This window comes from Xenopus laevis, chromosome 8L, assembly GCF_017654675.1.
Source record: "Xenopus laevis strain J_2021 chromosome 8L, Xenopus_laevis_v10.1, whole genome shotgun sequence".
NCBI classification, from domain to species: domain Eukaryota; kingdom Metazoa; phylum Chordata; class Amphibia; order Anura; family Pipidae; genus Xenopus; species Xenopus laevis.
In genome coordinates this window covers 51,066,832-51,086,711 of record NC_054385.1, presented here as the reverse complement: position 1 = coordinate 51,086,711, position 19,880 = coordinate 51,066,832, and the positions used below count along the sequence as shown (strand labels likewise).

At 38.6% G+C, this 19,880-nt stretch overlaps 1 protein-coding gene across 1 annotated transcript in view; it reads left to right on the top strand.

Moving 5' to 3' along the window:
- Positions 1–6,503: 6,503 nt before the first annotated feature.
- LOC108698434 (X-linked interleukin-1 receptor accessory protein-like 2) overlaps positions 6,504–19,880 on the top strand; it is a 445,435-nt gene continuing 432,058 nt past the window's right edge. Inside the window, exon 1 of the mRNA XM_018229918.2 lies at positions 6,504–7,256. The gene's annotated coding sequence lies outside the window, so the exon portion shown is untranslated. The remainder of the gene's footprint in view (positions 7,257–19,880) is intronic.

Below are 19,880 nucleotides of genomic sequence, written 5' to 3'. Positions count from 1 at the left end.
AATAATCCAGATTTTTAAAAATGATTTCCTTTTCCTCCATAACAATAAAACAGTAGCTTATACTTACTAACTAATATATATAACTAATCCTTATTGCACTTATTTGATGTTTACATGATTTTCTAGTAGATTTAAGGCACGAAGATCCAAGTTACAGATAGAGCCATTGTCTGGAAAACCCTAGGTCCTGAGCATTCTGGATAACAGGTCCCATACCTGTGCAAGCAAAATAAATTCATATGAAGTCCTGAATTACATGAACTCAATGTTACCATCCTTGACATCTGTGTTTTTTATAAGGATTCCTGATCCTTCACGTAAAGGGATACTGACACTAAAAAAATTATTCTTCAAAATATTAATGTAAAGTTGCCTGTAGTTCACTTTGATCGTTTTTCACTGATAGGTCTGGTTTTGTAAGTAATTGTTACTTGAAGTTCCTAAACCTGACTGTTTTGTCAACCTGACTAACAGACTACTGAAGCTCAAATATGGCAGCACCCTCATAGGGAACATGGGGGGCAGTGCCATAACTAGAGGGGGCGGGCCCTGGTGCGTGACGCGCAGCCGGGCCCCGCCCCCCTCCATACACGACGGATTTCACTGGCGAGCGGGCTGCCGGGGGGCCCTGAGGGGGTGTGGGCCCTGGTCAGCTCGCACCCCCTGCTCCCACGGTAGTTCCGCCACTGATGGGGGGATCAGATGCAAAGACAATGCCATGATAGATGTAAAAAAAGGTTTCATTTCGGTGTCTCTTTAATATTTCAACCTACAGTGTACAATCTCCAGTTCAGTCCAGTACAGTAGTACACAAAATTTCCTCTACCTTCACATTTCACAACCATGGCACGTGGCAACTCTATTACAGGTGTCAGGGGGCACCCCTTTTCCCATTCATATACTTTCCTATAGGTTCTCCTGTACCCAATGTTTTCATCTGCCTTATCTCTCTTTCCCTAATCTTCTTGTATCTTCTCAATCTGTGCTTTTCATTTTCTCTTCTATCCTTATATATTGCATTCCCAGTTTACATTCTTCCTGTAATCCCTTCCACCACAATGGCTGCTGAAAAGCTTAGTTGTAAATGGTGCAAAGCTCTCTCTTCTAGAAACAAGATTTGTGCATTTATGCACCCTTGGACTACTTAGGGGGTTATCTCAATATTTTCTGCTACAAACTCTGATCAAATCCGCTTGGGTTTTTAAATGCTAATTTATTATCAAATTTTCCCGAAAATTCGCTTTGGGGGGAAAATCTGATTTTCACGATTTTTTCGGAATTTTCATCCGATTTCTTTGGATTTTGCACGAAACCCAGCACACATCAAAAAATTATTGGGACTTCTCCTATTGACTTATATGCAACCTTGACAGGTCTTAGATGCCGGATTTTCTGATTCAGACTTTTCCATCCTTGGGGTTCAATAAATTCTGAAAAATTCGTGATTTTTTTAAAAGTCCGATTTTATAAAAAAATCACAAATTTTTCTTAAATTTTGCATTCGGAGTTTAGTAAATGACCCCCTTAGTTTCATGACCTTTCACTTGAGCTAATTAAGTTATAGTGATAGTTCTTCCACACACAAAATTAGACTTGGCAGTCTCTAGCACCAAACAAGCTAAATAAGTCACACATTACTATTGACTGTCAATTTTAAACCAATAGGAATGCCATTGCTTCAAGTGTGTGCCATAAATAACCTTATTTTCCAACTGAAATTAGTTTAGATTCACAATTTTTTTTAAAGTACATGTTAGGCATCAGCTTCTCTGATGATTAAATTTGCTATCATATGCAACAATTAAATAAACAATATGCTTGTGCCGTTTTGGTTCCAATTCTAAAACACCAGAACTTTAAATTTTAAGACCAATTTTAAATTGTGTGTGAGGCCACACTGCTCACAGATCCAGTTGTTCTGCAATAAGGTTGAAAGGCAGGATCCAATTGTGTGCTGCCAGCTAACATATTATAGTCAGAATGCCATTACACAATGGAATATTTTATATTATTAGTAACTGACATGTCATGTCTGTTACTACCATCTCCATATGTGCACCCATTCTATTTCTACTAACTGTGTCTGAGCAAGAAACTCAATTACATCATCCCATAAGTGCCCTACTATATGAAACAATATCCATTACCTAGGTGCATTTGCCAGCCAGATGTGTGACACACATTTTTTTTGCTGTGCAACATTTACAGGGAAAGGTTGTGCCAATGAAACAGAGGGAAAATTTATTGCTGCGTCTCTCTCCCTCCCCCCACAATCAAAATGCAGGGAATGAAATGATATGTCAGGCAATATCGTGAGGGCATTTATAGGCCAATTTTACCTGCCCCGTGGACCAGTGATGTCAGCAGTTTTAGCCACCGTGTACTGAATGCAGACTTTATATTAATTTCAAATAAGAGGGGGCTGCACAATGGCAGCAGAAACCTGCTGTGTACATTTTATTTATAAAACATTTTGGGCCCCACCTGTCTTTTCTCAAGCACTGGGGACTTGAGTCTGCTGCCCTTGCAGTTTATACATACTATACATTATATACTGTACTTTACATATAAAACTCAGGATTGGCGGATGTGATTGCAACCAATAAGATATTAGTGTTCAGCGCTATGTGATGATTGGTTGCTTAGAGGAGTTGTTTAACTTTTAGTATGGTTTAGAGAGTGATAATCTGAGACCTTTTTGCTTATTATTTGTGGTTTTTGAGTTATTTAGCTTTTTATTCAGCAGCTCTTCAGTTTTCAATTTCAGAAATATGGTTGTTAGGGTTCAAATTATCACAGCAACCATGCATTGACATCAATAAGAAACTGCGAAATGAATAGTACAGGGCCTGGATAGAAATATATGTATTACAAATTAGCAATAGCAATACATTTGTACCCTTACAGAGCATTTGTTTTTTACATGGGGTCAGCTGAAAAGATTCAGAAGTAAATAATTAAAAAACTATAAAAAATAAATGACGAAGACCAATTGAAAAAAATGCTTAGAATTGGCCATATTAAAGGTTAACTTAAAGGTGAACCATCCCTTTAATGCACAGGTGCAAATTAGCCCAGTGTTCACAATAATGCCTCCAGCTGGAATCAAGTCATGTGATCAAGACCTACAGATGTTTCTCCGCCAGCTTATTCTACCTTTCTTTGCTACCTATCATTTACATAAATAAAAAAACATGCTCTTGACAAGCGGTTTTCAGCCCTAAAACCCACTCTACATTTATGACAGTAACAGTTGGCCCAGATGGGTATGGAACATTTGTTCGCCAGCTCACATCGGCAGGTAGAGAAACATTATGAGTGTCAATGGCCTAAGCACCTAAGCAGAGCACTCACATTTTTTCACATCTGCTCACAACTAATCTCTTTTGGTCATGGCTGTGAGGAATGCACTTTGATTTATTCTTTCTGGCAGTTGAGGGGGGGGGGGGAGTTATGACTACTGCATAGTGAAATACATATTCAGCCACATATTTGTAGCAAACAGCTTGATGAGCATAGAGTAATTAAACAGAGATGCACATTGAGATCTGCTGCTGTTCAGCCCCTTTCTAAGTAAATTATAGCTCTCCACTAATGATTGCGTTTCTCCTCTCCATACAGAAAGGCAGACTGTGAGGGCCGGCGACCAAAAAGCTTTTAAGCATTTTCAATAGGAGTCCGTTGTAACATACTTGAAAAGCAAAAAGCAAAGTGAACAGGGTCATCTGGCGTTGCTATAAAAATATAATGACAGCGTGCGGGGTTTCTGTAGAACTTACTGGCAACTCTGAAACACTTCATGAAAAGGCAAAGGGCAGCAGATGCTGCAGAACCTCCTTTAAATGGGAAACGGTTGAGTGCTGGCAGTGGTCAATTGTGACAAACTACAAGTCACATAATAGGAGCTAGCTTGAATAAGCAAACTGTTCTGTGACATGCTTACAAGATACCTCCAGTTTTTCCTTTTGCATATTATTATATTCTTTTTGAGAGCTGTTTTTAAAGAGGAAATATAAGGGCAACAAAACCATAGTGGCAACTAAAAGTAATTGCAAGCTCCTCTGGCAAGAGGAAATCACTCAGTGTGCTTTTTCCTAGAACAGTTGTCCCTAATTCCCAGGGACAGTCTCTGGCTTTGGTTCTATGTCTTGTTTCTGGAAATTACTCATTGGTTGATCCACAAAATGATTGGTTCCTTATAGGGCTTATCAGCCCTATTTATTTGGTGGATTCAAAAAGCTCAAATCAAGCAAATGGGAAAACTTGTTACAACTAAATTACTGCTGTAAAAATTGCTGATTTTTTTTCCCACTGAAGGATAGCTGTTTTTGACACAGCTTTTTAATGCAGTTGCTACTTTTAATGCTGGAATTTTACAATGAAAACTATTATGCCTGAAATGTATATACAGTAACATAAATATGCTTTTTTTTTTTTTACATGGTGATGCTTGGCGATCAGATGTGATGTGTGGTGTATTCAGCCACTGTTTTTTTCAAGCAGCATGATAAATAGGCCACTATATGTATGGCAAGCTTTACCCTGAGAATTAAACCACTATGTTACACTTAGGTACAGACTGGTAATCTGTAGATTCTGGCAAATGAAAGAGGGGCTGCTGTAATATGCCATAGGTAGTCATTATTTATTTTGCTGATGGGGGGCTTTTTGGACCTACAGATCAGAAGAAATTCACTGGCACACAGGTACTGCTAGCAGGGTAAACCCTTGCTGATTTATTAAATAATTGAGTGGTTCAGGAAAAATTGTATGATTCAGGTTTTTGCTCGATTATCGAGTTTTTACCCGAACCGATTAAATCAAGCTTTTTTAATAATAAATAAGGTTAAATTGGGTATTAGCTTTTAGTAGTGTTTTTTTAATTTAAAAATTAGATAAATTTGGATATTAGTTAATAACCCTCTCAGTGGTGCTTTTAAAGGCTATTTTTTAAACTCAAAACTCTTTTAAGTCCTATTGCACACGGGCATTTTCAGCACCACTGCAATTCAGCTAGAGTCCTGCAGCAGGTCGGGTTATCAGCAAAAAAAAGCAGGCACCCTGCGGAATGAGGGGAGGATTTTCAAGTGTGGGTATAGATGCGGGCCGTGGGTCTGCAGGTTGCGGATCTCATTTAAATGTCCTATCTTACGTTATATTGTTTATATTTCACTCCTTTTAAAGTTTTACAAAACGTGTTTCTGTCCCTGCCCACTTCTGATGCTGTAACTTCCGGCTTGCAGCAACATCACTTCCTGTTTGATGGTGGTTGGCGGGTTGCGGGTCGGGTTGCGAACAGTGTCAGACTGGGACAACAGGGGCCCACCATATACCCTTAGACCAGGGGCCCACCCAAAAACCTTTAGACCAGGGTCGACTCTAAGTATTATTTTCTTCCACTCCTCACTCAACCTCTATTCTCCTGTTCTCTTTTCTCTACATACTATAACCTATTATTTCATCTATTTAACCTCTTTCTTCTCAAAGAAATAGGGAATGACCATGAAATATGGTCCCACTGACACCTGGGCCCACCTCTAGTTTTCCTGGTATCCCGGTGGGCCAGTCCGACACTGGTTGCAAATAAGGCAAGTTGCAGGTCTGGGTAGCGGATCAAAGTGGGTAAATATGTGGGTTATGGGTTCGGGTCAATGTTTGAACTAGGGTTGCCACCTTTGCCAGAGGCTAAACCCGAACAAAGGAGGTGGGGCAGATAGCATTGGGGTTGGGCAGTGATGCTGGGGTGGGCATGATGACATCAGAGGAAAGCACAATGATGTCAGTGGAGTTATGACACCGGGTCAAGGTTAGTGCATCACTTAGATGCAAATGGCTTGATTTCTGTTCAGTTTTCGGGTGAAAACCAAACAGGAGGCAATCCTACAGTAGCTTGAACCCAAGAATTTGAAACTTGGCAACACATGTGCCAGCCTTCCAGCGGTGATGTTTGGTGCATAGACATGCCTCAATGCATGCTGGACTGTATATGGTTGGTATAATTCAGTGTGCCCCTTTTTCCTCCTTTTCCCAAAGGGCACTGCACCGCTGGAGGTGGTTAAATGTCGGCAACGATATCCTAGTTTCCCAGTCTTACACAGGGCACAAGCATTGAGATCATAAGCTCTTCTTTAATTTAGAGCCAATGTTTACTTTATGGAAGTAGAATTCGCTGGAGGATCTGGAGCCTGATGGAGCAGGTAATGGAGCCTTTGTGACTGACACTTTATAAACTGAAGGAACGGATTACAATAGGACCTAAGAGTGACGGCCACTCGCTCAGCTGCAATTTTAAGGGGAAGATAAATGCGTTGCTTGTCCGTCAGTAAATAAGGCACCGTGCCTAATACATATGTACATTTCTCATTCTTCTAGTTCACCGGAGAAGGGTGACACCAAAGTCAGTATTAATGAAGCGGTGACACTGTAGCTGCCGGTGGCTTTGTGTACAGTGAATTAACGCACTGAAGCAAAATGATCATTAGCACAGACAGACCCGTGAGCCACTTGACTGATCGCGCCAATATGTCACTGTGACTTTAAGAGGAAGACGAGCAGATCGAGCCCTCCCCTCCCTGCCGGGGATTGGAGCTTCTCGGTCAAGCCCGGAGACTCCTGCAGTCTGCAGCGCGCAGTCCGGAGCCGGGAATCCTACAGACGAGCGCTGCCTCTATCAGGACCTCAGCACTTCTAGGACACAGGACCGGCACCCCGTACATTCTGGAGCTGTTCTTTCTCCTGCTTGTCTATAACTATGGGATGACCTTCCACATTGGGCTTTACTATACTTTTTTAGGGGGGGTTTACCAGCAAACACGTGGCTATAGGATATGCACCTGCCATCCAAGTGCCGCTATCCCACTTGCCGAGTGATTGAGGGGACGATGCGCGCCCGGACACTAAGAACAGGCAAAGTAGCCATGTGATTTATGTCATTTCTCAGGGACAAGGGCCAGTATTTACCGCTGCCATGGGATATACAGGGAGCGGGCTGTAAATGAGTTCCCTCCTGCCAAACAAAAGCCGTCTGACCTGTCAGAGATTTATCGCAGTCGCAGGGAGACACTTCTCATACAAAGTTACGAGACATGAAATTGACTGAGTGTTGGGAAGTCGGGGGAGGAATGAAGCCTGTTCCACTTCCACACTAACGAGCTACTTTGTGGCTGTAGCTTCCGACACCGGCTTGGCAACTTTATGGGATTGATCCGATACTGCTGCTGCTGCTGCGACTGATGCGCGTTGGAAAGACACTGCAGGTGAGGTCTTGTCCGGAGGGTGACAAAGGCTGTAATTGGGATAAAGGAACGCGGGTAAGGGAAATAAACTGCCACATCTGGAGGACAGTGCGTAAGACATAGATTTGGGGTGCCTAATGTTTGTGAAGAGATACAGTCTATTGGGGGGTACGAGGAGATACAGTCTATTTAGGTGTACCTAATGTTTTCAAGGAGATACAGTCTATTTTGGGGTACGAGGAGATACAGTCTATTTGGGGGTACGAGGAGATACAGTCTATGTAGGTGTACCTAATGTTTGCAAGGAGATACAGTCTATTTGGGGGTATGAGGATATACAGTCTATTTGGGGGTACGAGGAGATACAGTCTATTTAGGTGTACCTAATGTTTGCAAGGAGATACAGTCTATTTGGGGGTATGAGGATATACAGTATATTTGGCGGTACGAGGAGATACAGTCTATTTAGGTGTACCCAATGTTTGCAAGGAGATACAGTCTATTTGGGGGTACGAGGAGATACAGTATATTTGGGGGTACCCAATGTTTGCGAGGAGATACAGTCTATTTGGGGGTATGACGAGATACAGTCTATTTTGGGGGTATCTAATGTTTGCAGAGGAGATACAGTCTATTTGGGGGTACAAGGAAATACAATCTATTTGGGGGTACCCAATGTTTGCGAGGAGACAGTTTATTTGGGGGTATGACGAGATACAGTCTATTTTGGGGTACCTAATGTTTGCAGAGGAGATACAGTCTATTTGGGGGTACCTAATGTTTGTAAGGAGATACAGTCTATGTGAGCATTGGAGGTATGTAAGTGCCAGCTCTGAATACCTTAAATGTATATGGGGGATACAATGCCGATCTAGTTAATGTGGGGGGGGGACTATTTCTGACTGGGATGTATACAGCATGTCATATCCACCTTGAGAATCCTTGTGTGTGGGTATTGTGTGTAGGGTCTTACAATGCAATCAAGGACCATCAGGGAATACTTAAATTATAAATGGACATAGACTGCAGGTAAGGTTCATCAGGTAGATAGGGGGCCCAAGTTTGAATGGGCTCAACTGTAGGTGAGCTCCATCATGGGGTACTGGGAACAAGCTGTACGTAAGATCCTGAGGTACTATGATTTTGAATGGGCACAGACTGCAGGTAAGGTCCAAAGTGGAATAATGAATGTGTGAATGGGAAAACACTGCAGGTAAGGTCCATCATGGAATGAAGAATGTGTGAATGGGCAAAGGCAGCAGGTAAGGTCCATAATGGTGTTCTTAATGTATGACTTGCTATGGAACACGGGTAAGGTCCATCATGAGATGCCGAGTGTGTGAATTGCCATTGACTGCAGGTAAGTTCTGTCATGGGATGCTGAATGTGTGAATGGGAATAAACTGCAGGTAAATTCTGTCATGGGATGCTGAGTTTGTAAGTAGGCATAGACTGCAGGTACGTTCGATAATGGTATTATGAATATGTGAATGGGAATAGATTACAGGTAAGGACCATAATACTGTACTTATTGTGTGAACTGACATAGACTGTAGGTGGGGATACGAAGTTTGTGAATGGAAACTGCCTGCAGGTAAAGCTCATTTGTGATCTGATTGTATTAATGTGACTGGAAAGCCAAAATAAGCAGATATTTTGCAATGTGTGTTTTAGGCATAATGTACTTTATTGGCAAAAAAACATTTCCTATAAACATACAGTGATGCATAAACACTGGCTAATAATAAATGCTTAATTTGAACAGCTTTCATAAGAATAATAATAGTTACATTTAATAGTTGTATTACTCCTACAAATCTGTGCAAACACATTGTCCGTGTGTCTGTCTGTTTTATAGTCTCTCTGTATCGTGGGGCTGTCTGTACAAATCTTTTCAAATAGTCCCTGATGTAAAGGTGTCAATCTCCTTTCCCTCATGTGGCTAAAATTAATTGATTCTTTTTCAAGACGGTGTGTTTGTGTGTGTGTACAATAACAGTTGTGTTATAGTTAAGTGTGTTCATGCCAAATAAATCAAGTCCCTTATGACTTTTCTGACAGGAAATGGGTTAATGAGGGTCATGGCTTGAGACAGCAGATTATTAAAATAAAGGGCACAAGTAGGTGTCAGGAAAGGAAATTGAAACACGGAGTCTCATTTGTTCCTGGATTTGCAGAAGCAGAATGTACATTTGCTATATTTAAATAGTAATTATTTGGTCATATATTTTGTATGCGTAACTGGCAGCTGGCGTGCATGGGTATTATTAAGCCTGTTTTATCACAAACCATGCTGGATATTAGATAAAATGTATCCACTAGTTTCCACCATTTTTCGCTATGTGTATATACTACTAATGTAATTTGAAATCACATTTTAGTACCCTATGTGGGTAGTTCATTAGTGAGATACATTAAGCGTCTCACAGGTACATATTCAGCAATTTTTCTCAAGATTATTGTCTAGGGGTCCAGAATATGGGACATGAACAAACCTGGTTTTCATGTTGATGTTTAATGTTATTGTAGTTCAGAGACCTTAACTTATGGATTGGGACCCAAAATTCTGTCTCTGTACTGTATAGAGTCTATATGATTCCCCTGAATACAGTAGAAATTTCTGCTTCAGTAGAAAATAGCAATTAGATACGGTATGGCATACAGATGGCAGTTCTGCAATTAAATTTGGATCCCCTCAAAAAAGAATGTTTTAGGTTGTAGCAAGTGGGTTACAGCCTTATTTCCTAATTCAGTGATTAGTTTGCACCTTCATAAGAATTTGCTTTTTTTTGTGATTTGAGTCTTGACCAAATGATGTTGCTGTAGCTCAAGTAATGGACTGGCTGAAACGGTGATGTTTCTAAACTAAATGTCCACATGGCGAGTTCAATTTGGTGCAAAAAAAGGTGTGGGACTGTGAAGAAAAGACCAAAGCCAGAAATGATAATGCTGAACAGCTGCAGACTGCCAACTGCATGATAAATCGTTACCATTCAGGAGATTAAAGTTTGTGACTAATTATCCACAATAAAAAAAGCCTGAAAATGATTATTTTTCTTAAGAAATGTACCATTAACCAATTTCCAACCTACGGACGATTCTCCTAGGTTTCACTATGTTCTCTCAGTGTTTTTTTTATTGAGTTTCTTACATCTGTGGTTCATTTTTTATGTCTACCCTTAGAAAGATGCTGCTTCTGCTCCAGAATGCTGACATTTAAACTTCCTTGGGCACACACAGCTGCTGTGATTTAGGAATGTAACTTTGTAAAGCACTCTATGAAAGTAAATCAAATTTATCCATGCAGCAGGACACAGAATTATTTATTCTAGCCAGCTTGTGGAGATTCCTACTCAGCTGCCCCCCATAGGTTAGCTTGGCACAAATGCTGTTGCAGGATGTCTTTGTTGGGTTTTATTGCGTGTAAAAAGACAACTTTCCAATGGTATTTATATATAAATGTAACCCTTTAAAGCAATGAGGGTGATTGAAAGCTGCTGGGTGAGTGATCATTTCTAAATAACTAAATAATTAGAACCAAATCTTACTGTTACACATAGGGTTAAAGAGATCCTGCTCTTGCCATGCGTGAAGAGCAGAGGTCTCAAGCTGCAATCTCGTACAATTCGCAAGAGGAATTAACTGGTCACATTTTATGGATGTCATATGGCCTGTATGAGCTGAGGTCTTTGTATGGTGCTTCCAAGACATTAAGAAATAATTGTACTTTGAAAATTGTCACTTTGTGCCGACTAAAATGTGTAAAATGTATTGGCACTGTAAAATGTGTCGTTTAGTACATTCTTCTGTTTGAGTGACTTGCCAGAGATTTGATGACATTGCTGTCTGCCTTGGACACAGAGGGAGTCTGATTTCCTTCTGACTTTCAGGATGTGCTCAGCACAGTTTGGCTTAGAGATTCCATCTTTATTATCCAAGCCATTCACAGGCCGTGCAGTACTGAGAGTACCCAGAAATAATTATCTTTGTTTTGTTACTCCAGTCTTGATCCAGAGTGCTAGGTCTTAAAATAGGAAAATGATAATGTAAATGTAAGGGAATCGGCATGTTATATATATATATATATATATATATATATATATATATATATATATATATATATATATATATATATATATAGAGTCCCGTAAAAACCTTTAATGGAGGTTTGAACTGGTTTGAAAAACATCATCCTTAAAAATGCAACTCAAAAATATTACCCGGAAATATGTGTTGGATTTCCTAATCATAGATGCTGCCTCACCATTAGATATGAAACAAGACTCACAGGAACAGAGACTTTATACTGAGTAATGGCATATTGCAATATCGGGGATTAGAATTTTGACTCTCAAATTGACTGTTGGAATTGCCCTTGAGGAAATGTTTTTTACTCCTCCCTAGGGATGGAGTTATACAGCTGATTGTATCTTCTAGCCAGCTATAGTGAGATGTCCTCTAGAGAAGGGAAGCTTAACCCACAAAAGTATTTTTCATTATCACATGTTCTGTGAATGTGAAACAAGTATATTATTGCTGAGGCTGCACTTGAGCAAAAGGTATCTCTTGTATGGAAATGTTTTCTACATCAGAATGTGAATTAAGTGGGGACTGGTCAATTTTTTTCCTTGTAAAACATTTTTTGGGGGGCACAAATTAAGTCTTTTTAAAAGTCGACAGCTTTCATTTTATATGTACGGCTCAATTCTAAGCGCCAAAACGTGGAATAAATAAATTTATGAGTGCTGATCCAGGCATAAATTATTCCAAAAATCGAATAAATATATATATATATATATATATATATATACTGTATATATATTTATTTTTATATATATATATATATATATATATATATATATATATATATATATATATATATATATATATATATATATATATATATATAGCAAAATTTTCCAGACCAGCACTCCCTTTTGGTGAAAAATCAACAATCTTTTATTGTGACATGGTATCTTATTCCAACGTTTCGATCCCGATAGGGATCTTTTTCAAGGTACCATGTCACAATAAAAGATTGTTGATTTTTCACCAAAAGGGAGTGCTGGTCTGGAAAATTTTGCTGTATGTCAATATTACCGTGCACCCCTATTTATCCATTGCCTTGGAGTGCGGATACTCATCAAAGAAGTATATATATATATATATATATATATATATATATATATATATATATATATATATATATATATATATTTATTCGATTTTTGGAATAATTTATGCCTGGATCAGCACTCCCATTTTCTGTGAAATAGTGTTCTTTATTTATACACACATTATTTAGTGTTCCAATGTTTCGGTCCACATTTGGACCTTTCTCAAGGATTCCTTAAGAAAGGTCCAAATGTGGACCGGAATGTTGGAGCACTAAATATTGTGTGTATAAATAAAGGACATTATTTCACAGAAAATGGAAGTGCTGATCCAGGAATAAATTATTCCAAAAATTGAATGTATGCCAGAAATTCATTGTGCACCCCGAATAGGAACACGGAAAGAGTGCGGACGCTTAAGAGTATCTATCTATCTTATCTATCTATCTATCTATCTATCTATCTATCTATCTATCTATCTATCTATCTATCTATGTTATGTATTTAGGTGGAATAAAATAATCTAGAAATTGGAATATGGCTCATATTCCCCAGAATAATGTTTCCCAAGTTTAACCAGGCTAGTGCTCTCTTTCCTTGTTCATGTAAGCAGTGTACAGTTAAATAACCTTTTGTCGTCTCTTTTTAAAAACACTTTTAAAAAGTGGGACGGCAAGGGAGGGACATAGCTTGTACGTTACACTTCTTTGAGTGGCCTGATATACTGTATTGTACTGTATAATAGGGACCCAGCAATATCACTAAATGGTCTCACATGCTATGCCAGATACCCATCTCTGTTACCATTTGCTAAACTACATTCTTAGGTATAATGAGTTTAAGAAAAAAATAACTGACCCTCTCAACAGTAACTGCAATATCTGATTGCACCGAGATTTTTACATTCAGATTTATTTAATTGTATTGGCGTCTGCTGTTATATGGGGATATAAACCTCCCCAGCTTTAGTATGTAGTATCTATTGTTATGCAAGTAAAAGCTTTTAACCTGACCTGCGTTTTTAAAATAAATTGCCACCCTGTGTGTCCTAAACTAGGGTCTTTTGGCAACAGGCAAGCCTGAAATGCATCTGTAAATGTACTTTCCACAATAAAAATGACTTGCCATAGATCTGATGACACTGCTATTTGCCTTGGATACAGAAAGTGTCAAACAATGAATTAGAGTGGAGGTCACTGGGGGATATGCTGTGTTTCCATGCTTTTTTGGTGTGACATATTTGCCGTGGTCTGTAGAGGCTTCTTGGAGGACTTGATTGATAACATGCACAATACAGTTTGTTCTATTAAATTCACCACTGGGAGTTAGATTGGTGTTAGTTTTCATAAATCTATTGGCCAAATTCAGGCTTACTCAGAGGGAATACATGGGGAAAATATACCAGCTTCCAAAATAATTCTTATATTACAGCCAACATAGTCATTTTTGGTAGAAGAGATTTGTTAATAATTCCCATTTAGGCAGCTCTGATGATTCATAAATTTGCTTTGCAGGGGTTGTGATTACAGCTTGGGCTCTTTGATCTTTCTAACATGGATTTGGCCTATGTCTTACTTGTAGGGGGGTTTAGGGAGACCCTTGATAAGTTTTACGGAATGCAGCTTTAGGCCAATCTTTGCAGCTATAACTATGCCAAATATGCCCAAGCATTGAGCACAGCATCCAACTCATTAATTTTTATTTGCAGGAGAATATTAGAATAGTTTGACCCCCGTCAGCTTGAAAAACCTGTTTGTACAGTACATAGCTGTTATAGCTTTTTTTGAGATTGCATGGCCTGCATTTCAGCAGCAGAGGGAAACAATTTTCACGCTACTTTCCAAGCAATCCTATTTTAATGTATGAACTCCCTTCATCTGGTAAATATGTGACAGTGCAAAGGATGCTTCCCTTGGCTGATAATAACCAGTGCATGCAATTCCATATTATTTATAGCAACAGTAGAATTGCTCTTCTGCTTACTGATTTATGGGTTCTTTGTGGATCTTCTGTAAATATGCACAGTGGCATGTCCCAAATGCAGGCTTGAAAAATTCTCTTGCTTATTGCACTCTGGGCTCATTTACTAACTCAAATTGCCTTAGTGCAGAAACCCATGGCAGCCAGTGAGATATTTGCTTTCATTACTGTAACTTAAGCAAGATGGTTGCTTTTGGTACATTTTGTCCAGTGGATTAATGGCCCCCATGGACTGTGTCTTTATGCCACATTTTTGTAGGAGAGGAAAATATTTTACTTTAAACGGCAATACCCCTTTCCCAGTTCCAAACAATGTCATGCTTTGTGGCAAGTTGCCCACAAAGCAAGGCATTGATCTGAACTGGGAAAGAGGCACGGTTTTATGTGCCAAAAGAACTACTCATGTTGGCTTTATTTCTAGGTGCAGTTATGGGCCTTTGCAGTGACCTTTGGTAACCAGTTAACTTTAATTAGTATATTGCCATAAGAAAAGTAAAAGTAAATCTCTAATCTGTTGCTATGGATAATAGAATGTTCACCTGGGTCAGTACGTTTTGAATCCCTAGTAAGTTAGAAACTAACTTAATTAAAAGAAAAACAAAAAAAAAAAAAAATAGGATAACATAGGAATTCTTACTTGAAAATGGTTAAACACTGTGTGATATTATGTAAAATATCGGTTTTGGATTTACTCTGCTTATGAAAAACTTATATACAGGTATATAACTATATATAACAATTGTCTATTCTTTTAAAGGGTTTTTACCCTAGCACTTTGTGAGTTGCTTTACTTCTTTTCTGACTAAAACGACTGTACAGGTATAGTTATCCAGGTTATCCAGAATACTCAGGACCTGGGGTTTTCTGGACCAGGGATCTTTCCGTAATTTGGTTCTTCATACCTTGTCTACTAGAAAATCATGTAAACGTTAAATAAAACCAATAAGCTGGTTTTGCTCACAATAAGGATTAATGATATCTGTGTTTGGATCAAGTACAAGGTACTGTTTTATTATTACAGAGAAAAAGGAAATACATTTTAAAAATTTGGATTTTTTGACTATAATGGAGTCTATGGGAGATGGCCTTTCTATGGATATACTCATGATAACAACTTTAAACATAGGACAGGATCATGTACTTTTTATCTGAAAGGCTTAAGGTGGCCATATACGTAACAATTACGATCTTTCTTGGAAAAGATTTTTCCAAGAAAGATTGTTCGTTTCAATACACAGGTGTAGAGCTGAATCATCAGATATACAGGTAAAAACAATAGAATTCTACCTGTATCTGACGATTCAGCACTAGCAATGGCCAATGTTTGGGTGCCTTCAAAGGCACCTGATCAAAATTTTTCGCTCAGCCCGATCGACAAGCCGATCGATAGCCGGGTCTTCTGCCGATATCGGTCGGCTCTTTTCCCACCATACACGCACCGAATATCGTAAGAAAATTTGTTTCATACAATATTATCTGTGCGTCTATGGCCACCTTTAGTTATATTGTGCAACTGATTTGGATGGTCTTTAGCTTTAGAACGCTCCTGAGGCAAAGAAAACAAGAGACAGAACCTTTACAATACATATTTGAAATCTAACGGGTATATACAGAATTATAAAAATGGGGCAGATATGTGGCAACTGTATGTATCTAAAGGGAATGGGAAGAAAAGGAAAAGTAAGTTTGAAGATAGGCCCTTACCTCATCACTCACTGGACAGATCTCAGAGAGAGGTGACAGAGTAGATCACTTGAGAATGCGAACTCTTATTATGTTGGTAACAGAACTTTTAATTACACTGGGTAGTGCATTTCTATTCAGCCATTGCTACAACCTGCTGGAGATGCAGAGTTTACATGTGGCAAGGGATTCCTTCATGGTCCGGCTGAGGTTATTAATCAGGCATGTATTGATTGCTGTAGTTCTGCTTTACTCTGTAACAAGTAGGGAACACGGACAAATTAATTGAACAGTAGAACTGGTGAAACAGATCTATTGACTGTTGTAGCCTCTCATGGCGCCTTTGAATTGGTTTAATTAGCTGTTCATCATGTAAGATAGAGCTGAGAATCAATGGAACATTAGTTGTATGATACATTGGCAGCGTAACAGAGGTCTAACATAGGAAACGTTAGATCTTCTGAAACATTAATATATAATTGAGGATCAGCATCCGGCCACAATCCCTGGAATATCTATGTTCTGTCAATGTCCACTGATTTTTAATTAACTCCTATTAACACCATGGATTTAGCAGGGCTGTTAGCTTTTTAAAGTGCTCACATTGTGGAATGGTGCATGAGAGACATGACAAAATAAATTAAGTTGTCCTTCTCTAATTGCATTTAAACCATCTCTTCATTCAGCCGCTGCCCCTGAAACACCGTGCTTATCTAGCTGCAGGTAATAAATACATTTACAGAGATGAGCTGCAGATTCCATTCTGTCCAACCTTCATTATTACTGGTGCAGAATACTGGAATGTAATTGAGAACCTCAGTACAAATTAGCAGTGCAGTAAATATGAGAAAATTGCATAGATGTGGGAGCACAATCTTCCCATGAAGCCTTTGCATATATTTATCTGGATTATTATCAGTCAGCTCTTTTTGGAATAGGAGGAAGCAGTCATTGCTCAGGAGAAGGTTTACTTTTGGAAGAAAATACCAGCATCTTCGCTGTCCTCCAGCTGCATCCTTATATTTGAACTTGTAAAGGGATGCTCCTTCATATGCGTCTCCAACTAACATGCATATACTCCTGATCAGCTTTAGTCATATACTGTTTAGTCAAATTATTTTGTTTTGTGTCCTGCAAAGAACAACCCCTGTAAAATTGAATTGGAACCACAATAGAGTCATAGCCTACTGTTTAAAAATGAATTTCCTTTTTTTCTTTAATAATAAAAAGTACCTTGTATTTGATCCTTATTGGAAACAAAATCAGCCTATTAAGTTTATTTAATATTTACATGATTTTCTAATAGATCCAAATTAGGTCCAGAGCGTTCTGGATAAAAGGTCCCTGTACACAACATTTAAAATATAAGCACACAAAAATAGTAGTAGGTTGACTGTAGGTAGCATGTTTTCTGGAGTAGTTCAATAGAGATTCAATGACTGCTTTGTGTTTCCACTGCTTGTAACCTGGGAGCTCACAACTGGCAAAATAAGAGTAAATACCCAGTCTTATGGCCACCAATGGAGATCTCTCTGTGTCTAAAAGGAAAGTAAATGTATAATCACCTGGAATATGACACCTGGTCCCCAGTGCCTGTGTTGGTAAACTGTGATAAAACTTCCCATTTGTTTTCCAGAGATATCATTTTAAATATCCTGTGCTTCAGTTGGTCCTTGGCAGAACGTGTGTTATGCACCCTGCTATATGTGTAGAAAACAGTACCCTCGTCACATCATTTGTTCTGGTATAGCTGCTAAATGCCATCTTGCTGCTGAAAGGAAACATTCCATTGATGAGTGTAATTAACCTAGCAGTTGTATCCTAGGACTTTTACAGTTGGACACTAGAGGGAGCTCACAGTGTTATGGAAATAATTATCTGCATTTTTATCAAGTAAATACTCATTCAAGTTTTTTTTTTTACTTGGCACACTGATTGGAAGTGTTTGTGTCCGTAAGTCATACCAATGAATAAATGAATTAAAAATAATACAAAGGGCAACATATCTTTCGGGAGAAAGCCAAATTACTGATTTTTAGCTGCAAATGGCAAACAAATCTTCCAAAATCTCTATTTGTACTGTATTTTTTGTGAAAAAGAGAAAATGATGTTGCTTGCAAAACAAGTCATGCTGTCCTCTTTCACTTCTTATGTATATTTTTAAGTTGAACTCAAAAGCAAAGTTATTAGAAGTAGCCCAAATCTAAATGCAGTATAAAGATTTAAAGGGGACCTGCCACCCAAACACAAAAAGCTGTATAATAAACGTAATTTTCAAATTAAACACGAAAACCCAAATTGTTTTTTTAATTAACACATCTATATCCATTAGGAAGGTATCTAAAAATCTCAGCTGTCAATCAAATATTGCCTGCCCCAACTTTATGCCTTAGAGGGCATAGAGGCAGGGCAGACAATTACTTTCCATTATGCACTTCCTAGATGTCACTGCACTCCTCATGTTCCCCTTTCCTCCTTACTATATAATTGTACAGACAGTGCATGGGCATCAGGTCCCCTATTTAGGCACACAAACAAGACTTTGGGTTGATGCAAAGTGTCCACAAAATGGCACCTGCCTGCTGGATGAGGCAACTCCAAGGCTTTAGAAAACAAGATCTAAATAATTTATATAGTGTAAATTAAGTTTATATTGCTTCACAAACACAATAGAACATAAGTTTGAGATATTTCTTAGGGTGACAGTCCCCTTTAAATTTTGTATCAAACTGCAATTGGACATGAGTGTCAGGAGATGAATAGGTTTTGGGAGACATGACGATGATCTAGTCCAGGAGTTAACAGTGGTGATTTGGCAGTGACTATATTAAAGCTGCTAAAGTAGAGAAGCATCTTACATTCTTCTGCACACCTAAAACGTCATTTCATATACTGTATTTATAAACTTATCTTAGGGAAAAAACCTTTTTTTTCTTACACCTCACTTCTTGTTCTGCATGATAGAAATCTGTTCTACACCTCCTTTTGTGAATCATATGTCAAATATACCAGATTTTTAATTTGATAGATCATGGGGGTGAAGGAAAGGGTCATCACAGTTAAACAAACTGATTTTAAATATTTGGGACAGGTAGGACATTTTACATGGTAAGAAACTGTAAGCTGAACCTCAATCTTGCCTTGTAAATAGATACAGAGAATAAGTCATATAAATCATAATAATCTTATTTAAGGAGCAGGGGATCCTACCCGCAGGGGCTCACAACCTTAGTGTAGTTGGGTCAATGGGCACTGCTGCTGACAGAGTAAAACTGCGTACAGCACTATGCTTTCCTATTTCTTAACTAAGAAATGTGTATGGAATGACACAATGTTTTTCTGATTTAGTTTCTGTTGTCACAGCCGGAGGGGGTTTTTTTTTTTGTTTGTAGTTTAAGGAAGAAGGTTCATTAGCCACAATTGTCTTCATCTGTGGGGAAGTAGGACTGAAAGCAAATGGCCTTATTTATATTTGTAATGACAGCTGTCATTTACACTTACATTGCTTTTGAAGTGTATGTAAACAGTTGAAAGCTTGTTATTTCTGAGTTGATTACACAATAGCTTCTTTAGAATGCATACTGAGGTCCCCCATTTCTTCTAGCACACTTACAGTATTATCGGCACAGTGTGTGGCTTGGAAGAGAATGAATCATTTAGTAAATGGAGATGGAAGTTTCTAGCACCATGGACAGCTCCTCTCATAGATTCCTAGACAAGAGGATAATCTTACTCTACTTTACTAACGCTTTATGAAGGTTTCAGCTACAATTACACTGTCATATTTATTACTAGTGCCTTCTTTTGTTATGGAATTCTGGGTAAAAGAAAGCCGTTCTGTGTGTCCAATTAATATAAACTCTGCACC